This window comes from Notamacropus eugenii, chromosome 2 (genome assembly GCF_028372415.1).
Source record: "Notamacropus eugenii isolate mMacEug1 chromosome 2, mMacEug1.pri_v2, whole genome shotgun sequence".
Classification (NCBI taxonomy): Eukaryota; Metazoa; Chordata; class Mammalia; order Diprotodontia; family Macropodidae; genus Notamacropus; species Notamacropus eugenii.
The window spans coordinates 243,896,221-243,911,568 of NC_092873.1; the positions used below are offsets into that span (position 1 = coordinate 243,896,221).

The window sequence follows — 15,348 nt, forward strand, 5'->3', positions numbered from 1 at the left end:
ATGGATGAACAACTCTTGCTCTTGCTCACTTGTTTCAATTGTGTCTCACTCTTCATGACCCCATTTGGGATTTTCTCAGCAAAGATGCTGTTTGCCCTTTCCTTCTCAGGCTCACTTTTTTAATGAAGAAACTGAGGCAAACAAGATTAAGTGACTTGCCCAACCGCTTGGGCAAGATTAAGTGACTTGTCAAACCGCTAGTAAGTATCTGAAGCCACATTTGAATTTAGGTCTTCCTGACTCCAGGCCAGCCTCTCTATCTACTGGGCCACCTAGCTGATCTGTAGGGAGAAATTATAAGGGAGCAAATTTCAGTCCAATATAAAGAAAAAGCAGAACAGGGAGTTTTAACCTCAGATCATTTCAAGAAGTCTGTGAACTTGGATGGGAAAAAATGGCTTCTTAATTTTCATTAACTTCTGACTCAAATTTAGCATTTCCTTCTCAATCAGGGGATCAAATATTACTCTGAGAAGGCGCCCATAGGTTTCACTAGTCTGCCAAAGGGGTCAGTGACTTGAAAATGTGAAGAATTCTTGTGTTAGACCCTTCTCAAAGAAATGTGCTACTTTGGTCTTGGATAATTGTTGGTCAGAAATGGTATAGCGAAGAGCCTAGGCCTCTTCAGACTTCAAATTTCTACATTTTGACACAGATAATATATTCTATATACGTGAATGGAAACCACCATGATGGTGAACTCTTTGTGAGTGAGTCATACTGACTAGGAAGTCTAGCATGGGAACTCAGACTATTCCCTTAGCAATCAGACAGACTCCTCCCTTGCCCTAATTGCCCTTACAACTACTCTTACTTTATAATTATTATTATTATATAATTTTGGCAAGGCAATACTGCAGTGATTTTCCATTTCCTTCTCAGGCCCATTTAATAAATGGGGAAACTGAGGCAAACAGGGCATAAAGTAACTTTCCCAGGGTCGCATAGCTAGTAGTGTCAAGTGTGTGAAATGGGATGTGAGTTCAGGTCCTCCTGACTCCAGGGAGCTGCCCCATCTTTTCCTTATTTTGATGGAGAATAACTATTTCAAGTACTGTTAGTGTTCAGAAGCAATGGAAGACAGTTGTTCTTCTTCCGATCGGGGGCAGAAGGTGCCAACCTGAGAAATTTGACTCCTCTCTCAACTGTATCAGGAGAATAAAGCAGGCCTCTAGGAGGGCAGCCAGGTGACTCATAATATGGTTGGGATGTTTCCCATTCTTCATGTACTCCCTTTTGCACAAGCAAGAAACCCTGGCAGCCTCTCTTTTTAACTGATTTATGGTGGAAACATATTTACTGCAGAGTGCAGGAGAAGGCTTTCAGGTAGAGCTAAGGCCTCTGCGGGGAAAATGTTCTTTATTTTATGCATGTAAATGGCTGGGCTTCAATGGTTCTGATGGTAAAATTGATCCCTGATGTCAGCTCTCTGCTTCAGTTGCAATGCCTACTTTGAGGTTTACGTTGTTATTTATATTGCTACCTTACTCAGACAGATTTTACCTGAATCAGCCTGCCCAAACTTTAGTGTAATAAGAAAAATCTATAAAAGAAGCAAAATCCAGGCCTATGTGGGGGTATCTTAAGAACAATATTGTATTGAAGAGTAAAGCAACTTTTTGCTAATGTTGTTGTGTCTGTTCTAGTACATTTCGAAAGGGCTCTTGTGTCTCCTTGGTTGGTTGTGTGGGTTGCCAGGCAGTTGTTAAATTTTCAGTGTGAGAATTTATACTTCAGAAATCAGAAAATACTATGAAACAGGGCTTGGTTTATTGTTTTGTTGATTATTTAGGATAAGAAAGCAATGGAGAAGAAAATAATGAGGATTAAGTTGAAAAGTGTACATCTATATCTGTTGATTATGTGAGTTATAGACTTTTAAAAAAGGAGATTACTTATGTCAATTATTTTACTAATGTTGAACCATTTTTACATCCTAGGTATAAAATCAATTTTATTGTAGTGAATATTTTTTCAATAAATTGTTCTACTTTTTTGGTCAGGATTTTGCTTTAAAATTGTTAATCAATATTCATTTTAACATTGATTTATTGCCCTCTTTCTTTGTTTTATCTTTTCCCCAATTCAGGTAGCATGGTGTTATTTATCTCATAAAAGGAACTTGGTGGAGTGATTTCTTTCTCAATTTTTGAGAATAATTTGTGTGGCACAAGTATTTATTTTAAATGTTTGATAGAATTCTCAGGCAAATGTATTCGGAGTAAGATTCCCCCTTCTCCCCTCCTTGTTAGTTATTTTGTAGCTATTTTAATTTCTTTTTCTGAGATTCAATTATTTGTATCTTTATTTGTTGTTCTGTTAATATGGGTATTCTATATTTTTGTAGTTAATATTCTGCTTGTTTTGAATTCTCAGGGGTTTTTTGGTATATAACTATGTATGGTCGGTTCTGATAATTGTTTTATTTCTTCTGGGTTTGTTGTGATTTTATCTTGATCATTGATATTTTGTTAATTTGATTTTTCCACTCTATAATAAAATCAGCCAAAGGTTTATCATTTCTGTGGGTATTTTTAAGAACCAGATTTTGTTTTTTAAAAATCATTTTACAATTTTTTTTGGTTTCAAACTGATTTATTTCTCCTCAATTTTTAAGATTCTTTTGTTTTAGATTATTTGTTGGTTTTCTAATTTTGAAATTGCATGTTCAGTTCTTTAATCCACTTCTATCTTATTAGTATATTTTTAGAATAAAATTTTCTCCTCACAACTGCTTTAGCCTCATTCCAGAAATGTTATCATATTTTCATTATCATAGTATCTCCTTTGCCATGAGGTCTTTTTAAAGAGTGCTTATCATCTCTTTGATGATTTAATACTCATCCTTCTTTCTAGTTTTAGGATCCTCTAAATTGATTTATATGCATGCACTCAATTTTTATAGAATTTCTTGCAATCTTTGATATTTCATCCTTTATTTTATTTCCCCATCACTTACTTTTTGAGTACTCACCTTTTTCTGGTGGGTATAGTCCTGATACTTGGTTGTAATGCTGTCTCAGTTTCTACCATGTTGCAAAATTTATTTCACTAGACTTGGTCCTTACACTTAGTAGACCTTGGGGGAACAAGACTGGTCCTAGATGACTTTCATCCTGTTTTACTTCACTGGTTCCTTCCTTGTCTCTCCTTTCCTTCCCTAGATGGGTTGAATCAACATCTACTCCTTTTTTCATGGTTAGGGTATGGTAGGAGAGGGTATTGCCTTGGATGTTCCTAATTTAGATTGCCCCCATGCAAAAGACGTCATACTCTACCTTCCCTCCCTCTACAATGGGGCAATATCTACCATTTATTGTGAAGGTGAGGATTATTAAGGGGAGAGCTGTATGAGCAAAGCCTCCTTAGCAGGAGATTATACCATTATGTACCCCAGAATTTGGCATGATGTGTACAGTCCTGCTAGGACAATAGAGGATAGTGGTTTCAGAGTTTTGAGTAAACACCTGAAAGATTTGCATTCTCTGAACTTAATTCATAAGAACTTTATCTTCTTTTTGGGGAAGTGGGGAACATGTCTTTCTATCCTTTGCATTCAGTTGGAATTGCTCTACCTCTAACAAGTACTTCTTTTGGGGAATTTTTCAGTTATTAAGGACTAGACAAAATAACTAGTCTTCTATCTTATTGGCCCTGTAACTCAAAGACATAACATTTTAACCCAGTACATATTTGACACAAAATTTCATGATCTTTCTCTTCAGTTAGGGCTTTCGTGGTGATTACCATTTTCATTGGTAGCTGATGATTTACAATTCTTTTAACTTGCTTCTTTCTCACTATAACTATATAAGGCAAGATATAGTAGTAGAAGGAAAACTCCCATCAAGATGTCTATTTAGTTACCACTTGACCCTGGTTGTGGACCATTTTACCATTTGTCATCGAATGCAGAGACTGTCCTGTACTACATACGTTTCCTCTGAAACCACTCCAATAAGCCAGTACTGAAATCTCAGATCAACAGCCATGCTGAACATTACAACTTTGGGAAGTATGTCATCTTGAAAAAATCAAGTAAGTGGAGGGGCACGCAACTGGGGTGGCGTAGAAGGCACCTGGGGAGGGCGAAAGGTCATTGAAAAGAACAGAAAGGATGGTTGGAAATAATAAATAACTTTGACATTGTCTGATATCAAGTTATGTCACTTGAGTTTTTCTGTCCCTGAGCAAGGAACATCTGTCAAGAGAGTAACAGTCTCTAGATCACTGGGGACCAATTAGTTACAGAACAGAGATGAAACTGCCTTGTGGTCTTCCTACAACATCTAAAAGCTTAAGCAGCTCATGAAAGGCACTGGACTTGTTCCAGCTGGGTTTCTTGGTGCAAGGTTAGAGTGAGTTTCTTTTGATTGTCTGTCATCCACAGAAGCCTTGAACACATGTCCTTCCTTCATGATGATTGAGGTGGTTAGAGATCCCTCAATTAGATAATTCTCTGCTAAAGAAGGATGTCCTCAGTCAACAGTCAGAAATTTGTAGGTGAAATTGGAGGAACAAGAAACCTCAAATCATCTAGAATCATATCTGCCTCTTTTCAGTAATAGGATTGAACAGCTGATAAAGTAAAGAAAACCTTTGCCTAATTTAAATCACCATTAGCCATTAAATAATTATGCTGTCATTCTAATGACTTTTCTCTTGATTTGTTACTGATTTCATTTTAATTTCAATCTTAATTGACTTATTTAAAACAATTTCACATTTATAAAGTGACTTAAAGTTTGCAGCTTCGTATACAAACAGCCCTGTAGGGCAGGAAGAAGTACAAGTATTCTCAAACTAATTTTACTGAGGAGAAATTCAAAGCTCAGAGAAGATAAATGCACTACCTACAATCCCCTGGCTAGCAAGTGACAGATTCTGGATTTGAATTTAGGCCTTCTGACTCTGGAGTACAGTGCACATTTTACCATACCCCATATGCTCCAAATTTGGTCAGTCATGGAAATGCAGGCTTATAGCCCATGAAGGGACTTGAGAGGTCATATAATCATACATCATCCATTTGATTTCAGACAGGCCCATAACTCTCCGTGGAACCACTGGATCCCTAGATAAATGCTCAAGTAGGCAGAGACATGACTTAGTAGAAGAAACGGGGAGATAAGGCAAGAAGTAGGATGGTAAAAGACTATTTCACAATGGGCAAAAATGCACAAAACACCTGAAAACAATATTTTCAGAGTCATAGTTCTCTCTTGGAGACAGTTATGTGGTACACCAATGGCAACTCTCACCTGTGGCTCTAAGAAGCTGAGCATGTTCAGTGGTTACACACCAGTAAAAGCATCTTGGCAGGAAGGCTAAACCAGGTTGAGGGTAACTGACAAGCCTCACACCTACAGATGAGTTAGGGGATATCTACCCCATGCTTTTGATGACTTGCCTGGTGGAATGGGCATGATATGTACTATTAATTCATCACTTGTATTTATTAAGCATTTACTTTGTCTATATGTACTACTATGTATACATATGTGTACTATATGTACTATTAGTCCATCCTTCGCATTTATTAAGTATTTATTATGTCTTGGGCACTATGCTGGGTGCTGGAGACACCAAGAAATACCAAGAATTAAATAACCCCTTCTCATAAGCACCTTGCATTCTAAGGAGAAAACCACAAATACTTACATGAATGTACAGAATAAATACAGAATATCCCAAAAGACCAAATCTTTTAAGTCACCTTGAATAAAGAGACAAATAAATACAGGATACTTAAATAGCAGTTAGAAAAGGAAGACACAAGTAGATAAGGCGATCAGGAAAGGCATCCTATAGAAGGTGATACTTGAGCTGTGTTTGGAAAGAAGAGAGAGGATCTGAGAAGTGAGGGTTTGAACTGTGTGCATTCTAGGGATGAAGCACAGTGAAGGGAGGCCCTTGCCTTGACTCAAGGCTAATGCCTGGAGATGGAAGATGAACTGCCATGTATGAGGAACGTGGAGAAGGTCAGTTTGTCTCAAGGCCAGAATGTAGGAGGGGGAGTAGTGTGCAATGAGGTTAGAAAGATGGGTTAGAGCCATGTTGCAAAGGGTTTTGAGAGAAGTTATAGTTTGTCATAGAGGCAATAGTGAGCCACTGATGTTTACTTATTAGGGGAATTAAAATGATCAGGATGGTCAGTAAAATGGTTAGGAAATCACTTTGTCAATTGTGTGTAGAATAGATTGGGGTAGGGAAGAGACTGGAGGAAGGAAGCCCTGGGTTAAAATCTGGCCTCAGATACTCTCTATGTGACCCTATACAAGTCAAGTAACCACTGTCTGCCTCAGTTTTCTCAGCTGTAAAATGGGGATGATAACACCTCCCTTCCAGAATGTTGTGAGGATAAAATGAGATGTTTGTAAAGTGCTTAGCATGGTGCCTGGCATGTGGTATTATCTAAAAGATTGTTGTTCAGTCATATCTGACTCTTTTTGACCTCATCTGGGGTTTTCTTGGCAGGGATGCTGGAATGGTTTGTCATTTCCTTCTCTAGCTCATTTTACAGAGGAGGAGCTAAGGCAAGCAGGGTTAAGTGACTTGCCCAGAATAACAGAGCTGGTAAGTGTCTGAGGCTAGATTGGAACTTGGGTCTTCCCAACTTCAGGCTTGGTGCTCTAGCCACTGCACCACCTACCTGTCATTATTGGGATGATCAGACTGATTAGGCTGCTAAGTAGTGTAATGAGTAGAATGCTGGGCCTGGAGCCAGGAAGACTAGATTTTAAATCAAGCTGTATCACTCCAGGCAAGTCCCTTAAACACTCTGTCTCAGAGTACAGGGCCTAAAGTCAAGAAGACCCAACTTAGTGAGTTCAAATCTGGCCTCAGACACTTACTACCTGTGTGACCCTGGGCAAGTCACTCAGTTCTGTTCTCCTCAGTCTCCTCATCTGTAAAATGAGCTGGAGAAGAAAATGCCAAACCACTCCAGTATGTCTTCCAAGAAAACCCCAAATGGGGTCACAATAAATGGGACTTGACTGAACACCAAATAACTTTCTTCAACCATCTCCTCTCAGACTTATCTGAGCACTTAGAAGACAAACAAGACTCTCTCCTGGATGTTCTTCTGTCTTCATCCAACCTTTGCTTCAACCGTAAACTTTGCTAGGAATAACCATAATTTTTAAACATGTAATATCATCAGCACCAGCAGAGGAAGATGAGATTCAATCCTGCTTCCCTTAGGAAATTCTGAGACTTAAAGTAAGTAGTATTTAAGTCATTATCTCTAAGTGCTTGCTTACCCTAATTCACTGAAACTTGGTACAAGTCAGGGCTGCTTCCCCAGGAGTAAAAAACAAATAAATCCCTGAGCACAATGACCACAAAGATATAGAACAGCAGTGCCAGGGATAAGATGTTTAAAACTCAGAACAAAATGTTTGAGTCTATTGTGCTTTTGAAGTCAAACCTTTAGAGGTTTGTCATCATTGTTGCTGTTGTTTTTTTCACTTCTGCAGTGTTTTTAAAACTGCTACAAACCACCCTGCCCTATTCCCATTGAGACATCGTATGCCACAAGTAAATACCCATCATCGGGTTTTCAACCTCAATAAATGAGGCAGATCGTTGACATAATCATTGTTTTCAGATGTGAATGAAACTTCAGCTTTTGCAAAAATAAAACAAAATGCTTTGAAACAGTCTGTCAACCATTAACTAATGAGTTACTTCAAGGAAAAACTAAAATGCACTGGGACTCAGTGTCAAATATGCTGCTAGTACCATAAGGCAACAGTTTATGGTACAGAATCAGCTGGGAAGCAGAAAAACTTCCAATCCCTTGAAATTTTCTTACCTGTATTTCCAGTTGTCAGCAATAGAAATCAACATTGCAACGACATTAGCATTGGATTTTGGACTTGTGAATCCCATTGATCTGGGATTTCCACATAGGCAGGGAAGGAGTTTTTATATTCAGACTTCAGTTGAGTTCAGTTCAAATTACTCCTTTTAAGCATCTATTCTGGCATCAACTAGGTGGTACAATGGATAGAGTACTAGGCCTGGGGTCAGGAAGACTTAACAAACATTAATTATCTACCATGGGCAAGGTCCAGTGTTTGGTCTGGGGTTGCAAAGATGAAAGTCATACAAACTAGGGCTTTGTAGGAGTGGATATGATATGAATGCAAATAAGTATGATGCCAAGTATTTGGCACTGATTGGAATCAGAGTTAATTAAGATTTATCAAGCATGTATGTATAAGGTACTTTGCTGAGCTCTGGGGATATGGGTAAGAAAAGTAAAGACAACCCCTCCTCTCAAGGATTTCTCAATCTAATGGGAGAAGACTACATAAAAAAATAGCTGAAAAGTATGGTGTGTGTGTGTGTGTGTGCACGCGCGTGTGTGTGTGTGTGAGTGTTAGTGTGTGTGTATGTGTGTGGGGGGTTGGGGAGTGTGAGGAAAAAGCTTACCTGGTACAAAGGTATGAGGGAATCCTCCAGTTGGAATGGGAAATGATCTACGGAAGTAATAGTTTCAGAACTGATGGCAGAATGATGAATTTTTGGAGATCATCAAATCCAGGAACGTAGCCAGATGGGAAATGAGGAAGTCAATTTCCTGAATGCCCTCTTTAAAAGATGGAGGATCTGGGAGGAGAGGTGAGCCAGGCAAAGTTCTCTTTCTAACCAGAAAGAGGGAAAAGGTTCTAGGGAAGGGACTGCTGAATAGCTGTGAGTCTCAGAGCTGATTTCATTGTGAAGAGCAATGGATTTCTGGAGATCATGAACTCCAGATAAGTAACCAAGTAAGAAGTGATAAGGTAAAGTCCCTTGGATGCCCTCCTTAAATGGTGGAGAATCTAAGAGGAGAGGAAAGCCAATCAAAGTGCTCTAAAAATGTTTGGAGGAGACATTTTTTTCACATCTGGGGAAGATCATTGTGTGCATGTGTGTGTTGGGGGTTGGGTGGGTGGTTAGGGAAGTCTTCTTATAGAAGAAGCATCTGAGATGAGTCTTGAGGAAAGGTGGAACTTCAATAATTAGAGACAAGTGCTGCAATGGTGGTAGCTCAGATGAATGTTCCTGTCCACAAAATCTTTAAACTTAATTGAGGTAAATTTGGAAATTGACAGAGATAACAATGAAAACCAATGTGGTCTCCTGGTTAGAGATCTGGCCTTAAAGTCAGGAAGACCTGGATTCTTGTATTGCCTCTGACACATTCTGGCTGGGTGAACTTGTTGTTACTTAACCCCTTTGTGCTTTAGGTAGGTGATTCTCTCTGAGGCAGTAAATGGCAGAAAGATTCCTCCCCTGGCTATTCCCTTTAACAGTGAAAATTACAGATCCTTTACCTGTCTCTAGCGATATTTGCAGTATTTTTTTTGAGTCATTCTGAAAGGAAGCCTATCACAATTCAAGGTATGTGGTTTCATTTTTTTTTTGTCTAAATGTTATTATACTAGAGGTATTTCCAACATCTAGTACAATACCAAAAATGTAGTAGGTGCTTAATAAATGCTTGTTGTTAGTTGAGTTTCTTGAATAGGTCCAGAAAAATCAATATTATTCTTGACCAAAGTTTCTTGATCACTTTCCAAGGAATATTAGGTGCCTTTGGTGTGTTGTGCTTGGCATGGGTGGCATGGTTTGTGGTCCTTTACAGTCTTTCGAATATCAGAATCAGTTCCAGACCACCAGATATAGTTTCTAGATAATAGTTTTATTCAAACCATTCAAAGAGATGGTACACGCAGTGGGGCCAAGAGAATCCAGTAGCCACCTTCAGCAACAACAATATGAATTAATCATAAAAGATATTCTTTACGGGCAGTTGACTCATATTGATGGGCTGTGAACAACGTAACCTTCTCAGGCAATTTCTCCCTTTATAACTGGTTTAAGACATAGGCAAATCTGTGATACTACACAGTTCCATGTCACGATCTTAAAAAGGTGGACCAAGGATTTCTATCAAAGGTAGTTTCACAAGGCAGGGGATAAGATATGTCACATGGCTCAGGGGACCAGCATTTAATATTGCCCTTCCAGGTTTTGGGGCAGCAATGTAGTCAGTAAAAGACTCCAGTGCTGCAGAGGTGGTGGCATAATTAAGGTGTAGGCTTATCCTTAGAAAAGAGCAACACAAGAGGCTGGTGATCAGGCCAAATTGTAAAAGCAGAACCACAAAGGTAGTTACGAAACTTCTTGACTCCCACAATGCCAGTCAGGGTTTTGTCAGTTTGTGCTCAGTTCTGAGCTGCAAATGACACTGTTTTTTGTTTAGCAAGTAATTGGGGCCTCAGAGCCTTTGGCATTTTGTTAGTAAGGACACCTCCGGCCCTATAAGACAAAGGGTCAGAGCAGGGACCTATGTGCCTTGTAATTTATGAGCACATAGTCTGAAGTCAATAACTGTTTGACATTCCAGAAAATATCCTCATGTTGGCAAGTCCAATTCTGGGGAACAACTCTGCAATGGTGGCCTTTTGTGGAATGAAAACCTGATCAAAATTGAGTGTCCCTGAGGGATCTTGAAACTCTTTCTCGATTTTTGGAAGAGGCACATCATTAATGAATTTCATGTGCTCTATATTAGGTAGAACTTAAGTGGTAGCCAAGAAGGTGGAACAGGAAGTTTTGACTTCACATTTCTTTTTTTTTCTCACATGGATATCAAATATATCAAAGTCACAACACTTTACCCTCTGTCATTCTAATAATCAAGACATCATTAAACTATTTGCTATTATTATCATTCACTTATTAAATACCTACTATGTGTTATATACTACCTAGGTGCTGATAGAGATCACAAAGATAAGAGGCCCATTGCTATACCAAACTGAAGGTGTGGCTGGGGCAAGGAGCTGGGGAGTGGGGTGGTAGTGGTTCTCTAGAAGAGTTACACTGAAGCTATAGTTGGTCTAGAAGGGGATATGTCACCCCTGAGAATATCTTGTTGCATTTGCTCTATAGGATTGTGAGGGGTGGATTCTAGGAGATAGTAGATTGCTGAGAGAAGGGAACATGGAACTACATCCCCCAAGAAGGAAGCGCGTGATGTCCTCTCCTCATAGTGGTGCCCTTGAGAAAAGCTCCATTTGTCCCCACACTAGTTATAGCTCTCAGTCTGTTCCTGATGGTCTTGTAGGTACCATAATATGAAAATTGCTGAGGTAACAGTGCATCTTTCAAGTAAAGAATACAACTTGGAATGTTGACCAATGATTGTTTGGGTATCTGGTTGTAGTATTATTGACTGTTAGGTATTGATTAACTTGGACAAGGCTGAATTTTACAAAGACCTTTCTCCCAGGAAAAGCATCGAGAAGGTGATTGAATTCAGATACCGGCTATGGGTGATGCACATGTGCCTTCTGAACCATGTACTCTAAGTCTCCATAAAATATCACCTTACTTTAGAATTAGAAGAGAGGATGGATATAACTCCCTGGATATAGATAACTGGCTTGAGGGTTAGATACTTAATCTCTTACTCAATTTTCTCTTTAGATTAAATAATACATTTTGAACTCTCAAGAAAATGTGTTCAATGACTGGAACCAAATATGGTAGAGCTGCTTCACCCTTACAGACTACCAATAGTTAAGCATACATTCTAGAAAATCTTGACAATAGAATCACAGAATCTGGGTTTGAAAGGGCCCCAGGAGGCCATTAGGTCCAGCCTAAACCAGAACAAAGCCTACCTTTGCCATTATATTATAAGTAGACATAGAACCTTTAACCCAATTGTAGCTTGCATCTATTGCTACTTGTACTCTCTGGGGCTAAGCAGAATAAGTCTAATCCTTCTACATGTCAGCCTTTCCAATAAAGAATGGCTATCACATCCTCCTTAAATCTCTTCTCCAGGTTCAACGGCCTCAGTGTTTTCAACTGATCCTCATATAACATCACCTTGAGGACCTTCACTGTCCTGTCACTCTCTAGATGCTCTTCAACTTATTAAATTTACAGCTAGAAAATTTGTGTACCATGAATACTGTCATATTTGTGTATTATGAATGTTTTCTTTCAAAAGAAAATCATAAATTCCTGCATATGGTAAATGAATTGGTTCACTAAAAATGAAATTTATGGTATTCCAATAGAAGGCTTTTCTATTTCACTAAAACAGTTTGTCTAGATTTGCCCTTTGCCCCTACACCATGTACTATTTTGTATATATTTACATATGTTTGTCTCATATCCCTCCTGTCACTCTCCAAAAATAATGAAAGCTACTTGATGCCAAGATTTTTGACATTAAAAAAGTCTTAATATTCTGATTACCTTGCACACAGCAGTCAATTCCTAAGAGATTGCTTTTGAATTAACTATTTGCCATGCTTTGGGAGTTATTTCAGAATTAGCTGCCTGTGTGATTCAAGTAATCAAGTGGTTAGAGGTAAGGGAAAAATCAATACCGAATGAGAAGATGAGGATGAAAACATGCCTGTATATGCCATCATAGGAATTCTAACTAGATTGTTTAAACAAGATATTGTCCACATAACATGGAAAACAGACAAAAGTCAAGGCATTGATTTAAATGATTACCATTTCTCAGAGAAGTTTGCTTGTGTAAAACATTTGGCACATTGAAGAGGTTCAAGAATCCCAAAAGTTGTTTCACTAAGGAAACATTTGGTCTTTTTGCCAAATAGAGAGATAAGGCAGTCATGGGCATTCTGGTATGTAGCACAAGAGCTTTTTGCCAAATACAATAATTAAGAGTAGGATGAAAGATTATTAACATTGGTATCCACCAACTCATAACTTTATTTCCTCATCCCCTTAAAATCTTCATGAGAATGGTCTACACATATATTGATAGTATTCATGATGAAAATTTAAGAAGGTAGGAAGCAAGATTTTGCAAAAACCTTTCCACAGCAAACAATACCATCACACAATTGAGACGTGGAAAAGGCAAGATCCACCATTCCTATTGCTTGATGATGACTCTTCTGAGGTCCCAAGTTTAGATCTGAGGTCAGGATCGAGTTGGTTGAAGAGTAAAGATTCTTGGATTACAATAACTTTTTTTTGGAGGCAATCAGGGTTAAGTAACTTACCCAGAGTCATACAGCTAGTGAGGACCTGAGGTTGAATTTGATCTCAGATCCTCCTGACTTCAGGGCCAGTGCTCTATCCACTGTGCCACCCAGCTGTCCCTATAACAACTCTTGAATCTTATGAACTAAGTTATAGAGAAATCTTGATCTGTGTTTTTGGAGGGAACACCCCCATGGAAAAGTCTATAGGATCAGTGATTCTCTTATGACTGTGAATTCTAGAATACAAATGATATCTGAAGAATTAAAATGGGAGATATTCCAAAGTATAACAGAAAAGATACAGGATGGGAGATAATTATATCACATATTGTCAATAAGTATTTGACATAAGGCAAGTGGGGTAAATGATATAACAAAGGATATACCTGACCAGGAAAGGAGGAAGGCTAATCACTTAGCAAGAGGAATAATAGATAGCCTGAATCCTCCACTAGCAGCAATGAAATAGTCCAAGGACTAGGATTGATAAGAAGACCTAGCCAAGAATCACAGTAGATGAGAAGATGTGGATGAATTGTGATTAGTCCCTGAGTATGAAGCACCTATTCCAATGATATAATAGCATTGAAGTGGAACTCCATCCAGAATGTTTAGTTTTCTTTACCTTTCTCTGTTTCAGTTGTAGATAAGAGCTATCAGCTGTTGTTAAAAATGTTTTTAGAAAAGAGCCAACTGTTTTGTCACCAAATCCATTTTAGTCATTTAGATTTTACAATATTGTCCTTAATGCTCTTTCTAATTCTTTGAAAAGGTTGTTGAATATTTAAGAAGACTTTTACCTTTAGTAATGAAGAAGTTTTTTTGATGTCAAGTCAACATGATAGCAGAATGAAAATTAGCTTTGCCCATCTCTGAATCTGGACTTGCCACCTAATTTGAAATAGATCATATCCTTCAGTTTTTTTTTCCCATCGTAAGATGATCTCAAGCATTAATCTTAGTTGAGGTTGTCATATTTGCAAATTTGTGTAATGTGGGAATTAAATGGAATGAATTAAAGTTTTTCTTTAACATAGCTAAAAAGCTTTGATACTCAGAGGAAGTTTGGCCATTAACAACTCATGAAATCATCTACTAAGGCATGAAGAGGTTGTGATTTGCATTACTGGATGAGTATCCATACTGTTGAAATCAGGAGTATTTGGAAGTATTGGAAATTCTAAATATATAAGAATAAATAAGGTCTCTTTTGGATAGCAATATGCTATATATATATGTATATATATTGGGGTTTTCTGAATTAATATTTTCTAGTAGTTTCTCAATAATTATAAACATTTCATATCTCTCATATGGTCCTGAAGTTCTCACAGATTTTCCCAAACCCCTTTCCCCATCTGACCTCCTATTGGTTTGTCAGTGACCAAGGAGAATAACAAGGACAATGATTGCAGATCTCCAGCTGAAGAGACTGCAAGAGAAACTGGAGGACAAAGATGAACACACATGTCTTAGAATAAAAACAACTGCATTTGGATTGTCAAATTTAGTGTGACAAATTCAGATCACTTTTTCTCTTGCTTAAACCATTGCATGCCAAGTACTGAACCCTTTCAGCCTGAATTGCAGATCTGACTGCTTACTGGCCTCCTCTTATAGTTCATGATTCCTATTTTGTTTCTGATTTTACTTTGGACACCTCTCACTGCTTCTCTCCCCTCCCCCCCAACTAGCCCATCCCCCACCTCTGACCCTTTATGTTCCATGATGGAAAACCATAGAATCATTACATCTGAGAACTGGAAGATGCTATCTAATCTAACTCATGCATGAAAGGAATAACATACAAGAAAGAAGTCAACCAGACTTTGCCTGAACATCTCTAGGGAATTTTTAGCTAGGCTCTACCACCAGCTTCATGCTCAAAGTCTTTCCAGCTTGGTGAAAATGGCCAGAACTGACAATCCACTGGAACAGGTATTAAGGACTCCGTCACCTCCATGCCACAAGGAAGATTTTAGAGTAGAAGAGAATTTTAGAGCAGGATTAATAAGCTAGTATGAATTAGTTTATTAGCTGCTTATGACACAGCAGGACCCCTGGATAATAAGAAATAGGACAGATAATTTCTGATGGACTAGGAGAGGAAGAGGAAAAGTCTGAGGAATGGGCCACTGCAAAGGAGGTTAGGCCAAGGTGTGGTGTGTATAGGGAGTAGCGAAAGATCCTATCGTGGACTTTAGACTTCGATGAATTTGGCCAGCTTCCTAGGGCACCAAGCTCCTCCTTGGAACTGGTTCAGGAGACTTTTGCTTTCAGCCCTTAGGGCTTTTACTATTTTCTGAGGCTT

General features: G+C 38.5%; 1 protein-coding gene across 3 annotated transcripts in view; it reads left to right on the forward strand.

Annotated features, from left to right (window-relative positions):
• ESR1 (estrogen receptor 1) overlaps positions 1–15,348 on the forward strand; it is a 456,202-nt gene that overhangs the window by 111,604 nt on the left and 329,250 nt on the right. The gene's annotated exons all lie outside the window — the stretch shown is intronic.